This window comes from Lepus europaeus, chromosome 17 (genome assembly GCF_033115175.1).
Source record: "Lepus europaeus isolate LE1 chromosome 17, mLepTim1.pri, whole genome shotgun sequence".
NCBI classification, from domain to species: Eukaryota; Metazoa; Chordata; class Mammalia; order Lagomorpha; family Leporidae; genus Lepus; species Lepus europaeus.
Window position 1 is genome coordinate 6,915,296 of NC_084843.1, and position 8,029 is coordinate 6,923,324.

The following is an 8,029-nucleotide window of genomic DNA, read 5'->3' on the forward strand; positions in this document are numbered from 1 at the left end:
TTCCATACAAAGCTCCGCGGTCCTTGGCACCGCTGTCACCGGGCATTCAGGCTGGGAATAATATGCCGCCGATCCCAGCTCTGCCATTCTTGTTTCAGATCTGGTTCGCACTTCAGGGAAAGGTCAAGCATTCAGAACTCCTGGAGCGTGGCAGAGCGTCACTAACAAGGGGCCCACGCCAAGACCCAGGGTAAGGTCAAAAGACCGGAGCGACTTGCTCTCCTGGGCTGAGTCATGACTCCCAGCGCCTTATCAAGCCGGCGACTTCCAGCGTGAATGCTAAAAGAAGGGCAGGTGGAGCGAGAGTCAGTGCTGACGCCACGTGGCTGGGTTCACAGCCGGTTTGGGATTTGCCTTGCAACTCTAGCAGGTAGAGATACGACGTCTGGATAAGATGTCCGTGGCCGGACAGCTGCAGGGTGCTCCTTCCTGCCCCTCTGAGGAGTCCCTGCATTCACAGCCGTACCGCGGGGGCCTGGGCCTCGCTGGGGCACCGTGTTCAAGGCACAGCGGAGCCCGCATAATCCCTCTGTGTTCGCTGTGGCAGGCGCTGCTGGGGCTGCCGTGGTGACCGGCAAAGCCCTCTCCTGCCCTTTGAGCCCTTCTGCTTCTGTCCGGTGGCGTTTCAGCATCGTTGATTTCGTACCTTTCACAATCAACAAAGTGCACCTGCATTTCCAGTATATGTATTTATTTAAATTGTGTATATACCTCCGTACCAACAGATGATATACATTGCAAAATAAAATGCACATTAAAGGATATGATTAGGGGCCGGCGGAGCAGGCAGCTCATATCCGAGTGCCAGTTCAAGTCCCAGCTGCCCTCCTTCCAATCCAGCTTCCTGTTAATGCACCAGAGGATGACCCAAGTACTCGGGTCCCTGTCTCTCACACGGGAGACCCAGATGGAGCTCGAGGCTCCTGGCTTCAACCTGGCCCAGCCCTGGCTGTTGCTGCCATTTGGGGAGTGAACCAGCAGATGAAGATCTCTCTCTGTCTCTCTCCCTCTCTCTGTCACTTTGCCTTAAAAATAAACAAAATCTTTTTTTTTTAAATAAAAGGATAATATGATGCGACATAAACAGAACTTCTAACGTTTTTTCCTACACATCCAGATTCCAGCTAACACCGACTCCCAACTCTCTGGAGCCCGTGTCCTGGCGACAGGCTGACGCTCTGATTTTCAGCCGCAGAGTTCAGATCTCTGGGGTGAGACCTCACCACACCCTGTGTCGTGTTCCTTCTGGGAGAGGCTCTCCTTCCCTCACACAGTTCTCCTGTATGCTTGGAAGATCTATCTCTCACACCCCAATTTATTTTTACCCACAACATTGCTGTTACATGATTGAAACATCTTTTTACTTTCTGGTTAGACTAATTTTAGGTTTTTTTCTTTTATTAAATTAAAAATTGTTTATCAGACAGACAGAGCTACCATCTGCTGGGTCACTACCCTGATGCCCACAACAGCTGTGGCAGAACTGGGCCAAAGCCGGGAGCTGGACCCGGTCTCCCACACGGGTGACAGGAGCCCAGCTGCGTGAGCCATCGCTGTTGCCTCTTAGGGGCTGCACTGGCAGAGCACTGGGCGCCCGGTGCTCTGATGTGGGACACAGGGGCCTTCACTGGGAGACTGAATGCCCGCTCCCTGTTTTATCCTTTGCTGTTGTAGGATAGTTCTATTTTTCTACAACTCTTTTAGATGTGTGGATGACGAACTTTCCTAGATTTGAAACTCTTTGAAAGGAAATCTCACACTAATATAGAAGCTGCTCAGACCTTTGGAAACATGGATTTTTTTAACCTGTTATTTAAAACATACTTTGCACAGACATAAGCAGTTTTTCCTCTTTGGAGTCTTCACAGACTGATAACGTCCATAAAAACTACTTTAAGAACACTCATGCTTTTGGACGTCACAAGGTAAAGTTGTTCTAGATCTTCTCCCCGCCATCGGTTTCTGCCCTATCTCCTCCAGAGACAGGCGCCAATCTTTGGACCACACATTGAGTAGCCGGCTTCGCTCTCCTCTGATCCCTGGATTTAGATGTCTGAGCCTTGAGACGGGACACGCAGGAACTCCTTCGACTTGGTAATCCCACCTCCAGGACTTTGTCCTACAGATAACCGGCATGAAATGCCAGACACAGGCTTATCTGTCATGACATGGTCGGTCATAACAGGATTGGAAATAACCCAAGCGTCTCGAAACTAGGGCTACTGATGTTGCTATAAACCAAAGAATGAGAGTAACTGCTCCACACAGAACCCGAGAGAGAAGGCTGGGCATGCTTACAGCCCGGGCACCAGGGGCACACAGCCTGCTGTCACGGTGTGAGGAAGTGGTGAGAATAGTGGCATACGGGAGACCAGGAGGAAGCACCTGGCTCCTGGCTTTGGACTGGCGCAGCGCGCTGGCCGCAACATGCCTGCCGTAGCGGCCACTTTGGGGGTGAAGCAACGGAAAAAGGGCCGGAGCAGGAAGAGGCTTCTTGCTGTCCTTTCTAATTCCCTTGCCTTGTGACAGAAGCCAGCGCCCGATCACCGGGGCCTGCTTGTACTGCTTCCCCTTCTTCTCCTGATTCACTTCTTTGTTTGAAAGGCAGAATTGCAGGGACAGAGGTAGAACCAGCGAGAGAACCAGTGCCGGTTCACTCCCCAGTGGCCGAAACCCCTGGAGCTTGGGCCGGGCTGAAGCCAAGAGCCTGGAACTCCACTGGGGTCTCCCTAGTGGGTGGTGGGGGTCCAAGGACTTGGGCCATCTTCCACTGCTTTTCCACTGCTTTTTCCATTAGTAGGGAGCTGGACTGGAGGCAGAGCAGCCAGAACTCAAACCGTTCTCGCTTATATGGGATGGCGTCACGGGCAGTGGCTTAACCAGCAGAGTCAGGATGCCGACCCCACATTTTTGCTTCTGATCCAGTTCCCTGATAGTATGCCTGGGAAGGAGCAGATCATGGCCTAAGTACATGGCCTCTTGCCACCCCCATGGGAGACCTGTATGGAATTTTTGGCTCCTGGCTTTGCCCTGGCCCAGCCCTGGCTGCTGCAGCCATTTATAGGATGAACTGCCAGATATAAGATATCTTGCTCTCTCTCTCTCTTTCTCTCTCCTTTTTTTCTCTGTTGCTCTGCCTTTCAAATAAATACATCTTTTTTTTTTTTTTTTAAACAGGTAGAGTTAGACAGTGTGAGAGAAAAACAAAGAGAAAGGTCTTCCTTCCGTTGGTTCACCCCCCAAATGGCTGCTACAGCCAGTGTGCCGATCCGAAGCCAGGAGCCAGGGGCTTCCTCCTGGTCTCACATGCAGCTGCAGGGCCCAAGCACTTGGGCCATCCTCCACTGCCCTCCTGGGCCACAGCAGAGAGCTGGACCGGAAGAACAGCAACTGGGAGAGAATCCGGCGCCCCAACCAGGACTAGAACCCAGAGTACCAGCACCACAGGCAGAGGATTAGCCTAGTGAGCCATGGCACCGGCCAAATAAATACATCTTAAAAAGAATAAGAAGTAGCCTGGGGGTGGGGGGAGAAGAAGTGTCCCAGAGGAAAATCATTCTATAGAGCTATTAAAGAGAGAGAGAGAGAGAGAGAGAGAGAGAGAGAGAAAAGGAACAAACATAAAGGTTCCCAGAGTGTCCATCTTTGGAAATTTAGAAGAGGACCGAAGCTGCCTTTGACAATCTGCCAGTGGCGCACTGGGCGAGCTCCCTGGACTTGCTGCAAGCTTCCTGCAGAAAATGGACGCGTGGGGAGGTGCTGCGAACGCTTGCCTACTGAGCAGACAGAAGTAGTGCAAAGCCAGGTTCCCAAGTGCTCCCCACATTCCCGGGAAGCCTGTGTGTAAGGCAGGTGGAGCAGCAATGGTGCTCTGAGCAACACGCATGGCCCTTCATTCAACAGGGTAAAGGGAAACTTCTCCTTCTTCAAGATTTACTTACTTATTTGAAAGGCAATTAGAGAGAGACAGAGAGACAGCTAGAGATCTCCCATCCGCAGGTTCACGTCCCCAGTGGTCACAATGGCCAGGGCTGGGCCAGGCCAAAGCCAGGAGGCAGGAGCTTCTTTCAGGTCTTCCATGAGGGTGGCAGGGGTCCAAGTACTTCGGTCATCTTCCCCTGCTTTTCCTAGGCCATTAGCAGGGAGCCGGATTTGAAGTGACACAGCTGGGACATAAACCAGTGCCAGAGTTGCAGGCTTTACCTTCTGTGCCACAATGCTGGCCCCTGGAAATTGCCTTTTCTTGAAAAAAATTGCTCAAACAGATCCCAGGGACAAGTTATTGTTGCCTTTTTTTGTTTGTTAACTTTTTAAGATTTATTTATATGAAAGGCAAAGGTGAAGCCAAGACCCAAGAACTCCATCGGGGTCTCCCAGGTATGTGACCAGGACCCAAGCACCAAGGTCATCATCCACTGCCTTCCCAGGCGCATTAGCAGGGAGCTGGATTGGAAAAGGAGCAGCAGGGACTAGAACCAGACACCCCAATAGGGGATGTGGGTGTCCCACGTGGCAACTTAACCTACTGTGCCACCATGCCCATTCTGATTGTTGCCTTTTTTAATGAATAAATCTTTAGATTTCTAAGTCTGGTACATATCTACTGAGGGTTCTGTAGGGGTCACCGTGGAAGGAGAACTTAAGCTAGATGACGCCCCTAAGAACACAGGAAAGAACCTGACTCACCGGGAAGAGAAAGGCCTCCACCATGCACCAAGCTGGGGGTGCTTGGGAAATACCCATCAGGGAGCCTCAGACAACCCATTGTACAGGTTGGGATAACTGAGCCTTGGGACCTCAGTTTGCTGAGCTCATTCCCCTTCCGCATTGTCTGACCCCAAAGCTGCTCTCCTACCCACCCTGCAGCACGGATGCCTGGTGTGGTGGCATCTGGCCGACACATCTCAGCGTAGCCAAATGCAGTCTCCCCTCCCTACTCGGGGAAGCTGGGGGTGCAAACTTGCCGGCACCCTCAGTTCTTCTTGGAGCTCTACCCGCTGCTCTGTGAATCAGGAGGCTTGGCAAACACAGCTCAGCGTTGACTTCCGAGTGGGCAGGCCCATGCGGCTGGGATCTTCAGGGGCCATCAGCTGTGTTTAAATGAGACCACAAGTCAGAAGACAAAAGTCAGTTTGTTCCATCAGTGGAGAAAGCCAGACTTGAGAGGTCAGGAAAGAACGCAGGTCTCAAGCGTAATCTGAGGACGTCACTCCTTGTGGTCACTACAATCCTTTTGGGAAGAAATCAGGTACAAAGAGAAGAGAAGGCTTGAGCCACCGTAACGGCGCGACAGCCGCAGTGCAGAGCCTTTGGTGACTTCGCTGGGACACAATTTTCCAAAATGGTGCATAACTCTCAGCAAGCAATTGTCAAGTGACCTCAGCAAAGATGAAATCATTTATAATGCCAGCTTAGTTAGCAACATTTACACCTGAAATTAAAAGAATCTTTTTTTTTTTTTTTTTTGACAGGCAGAGTGGATAGTGAGAGAGAGACAGAAAGGTCTTCCTTTTTGCCGTTGGTTCACCAACCAATGTTCGCCGCGGCCAGCGCTTCGTGCTGATCTGAAGCCAGGAGCCAGGTGCTTCTCCTGGTCTCCCATGCGGGTGCAGGGCCCAAGCACTTGGGCCACAGCAGAGAGCTGGCCTGGAAGAGGGGCAACCGGGATAGAATCCGGCACCCCAACCGGGACTAGAACCCGGTGTGCCGTCACTGCAAGGCAGAGGATTAGCCTGTTAAGCCACGGCGCCGGCTAAAAGAATCTTAAAAATCGTATTTTTCCAAATCAACAATGTCAGGGAAATAAGAAAAGAAAAATAAAAAGAAACAAAAAAGAAAAAGAAAAAAGAAAAAAAAAACAATGTCAGGGAAAAAAATGTGAATTCTTTCCCATTTGTTTGGGTTTATTTTTATTACAGTCCAACGAAACAGTCAGAACTAAAGTCCTCAAAAGTAATAACAGTCATCCAAGCTTCAGCATTCACAGTGAGCCCTCACAGAATCAATAATTAAAAAAATCATTGCAAAATACACTGAGTTTCTTGGTCTCTAAATAGATAAGTATGTAAATATTTAACTAGTACTTGAGGTTTATCTTATTTTTTTTAAAGATGTATTTATTTGAAAGGCAGTGTTACAGTGAGGCAGAGGCAGAGAGAGAGAGAGAGAGAGAGAGAGAGAGAAGAGAGAGAGGTCATTCCCCAAATGGCTGCAATGGCCACAGCTGGGCTGAACCGAAGCCAGGATCCAGGAGCTTCTTCCAGGTCTCCCATGGGGGTGCAGGGGCCTAAGCACTTGGGCCATCTTCTGCTTCATTCCCAGGCCATAGCAGAGAGCTGGATCAGAAATGGAGCAGCTGGGACTCAAACCAGCGCCCCCGTGGGATGCCAGCACTGCAGGCCAGGATTTTAACCCTCTGTGCTACAGCACTGGCCCCAAGATTTATTCATTTATTTGAAAGGCAGAGTTACAGATAGGCAGAAAGAGAGAGAGAGAGAGAGAGAGAGAGAGAGAGAGATCTTCCATCTGCTGGTTCCCTTCCCAAATGGCCACAACGGCCACAGCTGGGCTGATCTGAAGCCAGGAGCCAAGATGGCGGCACTGCACTTACCCACTCCGCCACGCCGGCCCCAGCCTTCCCTGTTCTCAACCTTTCCCTCCCCCAGTCCGCAGTCTCCCAGACCCCAAGATCCTCCCTGAGGCTCCCTTCCGGATTCTGCGCCCCACGCTAGGAATGGGTCCACTTCCTTTCCAGCGCACAGCTTGACAAACCTATCAGGCACCCAGATGTTAACAGACAAGGCGCCTGGCAGTGCGCTTCTCCCCTCAGGCCTGGCCTCTGGGCTTTTCCGCCATGGTTGGCACCTGTAAGGGGGCGGTCGCCTGGGCTTTGGAATCCCAGGATCACATCCCCTTATCGGCCACCTGCTCTGCCTCGAGTTCCTGTCCAGGGGAACGAAGACGAGCTGTGAGAGGGTAAAACATGGCTCCTGTGAAAAACAGCACTGGGCCCAGTGTTTGAGTGGTGGTGAAGGCCTGTATCCCATAGCAGAGTGCCTGGGCTTCACCTGCAGCTCTACTCCCCCTCCCAGCTCCCTTCCCATGCACCCCCTGGGAAGCAGCAGGCGATGGCTCAAGTCCTTGGGTTCCTGACACCACATGGGAGACTCAGATTGAGCTTCTGGCTTCCGGCTTTGGCCTGACACAGCGCTGGCCATTGTGGGCTTTGGGGAGTGAACCAGCAATGGAACTCTCTGTCTGTCTCTATGTCTCACGTAAACAAAGTAAAGAAATAGGAGGGGGCATTCAGCCTAGTGGATACGATACTGTTTTGGGAAGTCTGCATTCCATATCGGATCACGTGGGTCCAAGTCCTCGTTCTGTCTCAGGTTCTAGCCTCCTGCCAGTGTGCACCCTGGGAGGCAACTGGTGACGGTCCAAGTACTGGATTGAATTCTGGGCTCCTGGCTTCAGCCTAGCCCAGCCCAGGCTGTTGTGGGCATTTGGGGAGTGAGCCAGTGGAGGGAAGACCTCTGCCTGCCTTCCTCACTCTGCCTTTCAAACAAATAATACATTAATACAAATGTACAAAACTAAGAAAGTCTTGGCAATGTGTGCTGACGCTCCATGTACAAAGAGAACGCACACACACAGCAGTTGTGTTTCTTGGTGCCCAGCAAGTGCCTTTCAAGTTCCAATCTATCCAAGCAGGCTGGGGGAAAAAAAAAAAAAAACAAAAAAACGGCTATCAGAAAAGCCATAAACTATGATCATGTTCTCTGTACCCACTGCATTTTTCTGATAAGAGAGAAGAGATAAGATCCAGACAGACATGCTCAGCAGTTTCTGGCATGTGAAAACTTAGCACTTGGCGAAGTCTAACAGCGTTGCAACACATTTTCGTGTTACTCCGGGGTCAGGGGCCAGGCTTGGGTCCTGAACGTACCTGCTCCTACTAGCCAGGCACACGGCAGGATTGCTGGGCCTGGCAGAGCTCCCAGGCTGGGCTGGGCCTGGTATCCCTGCAGAG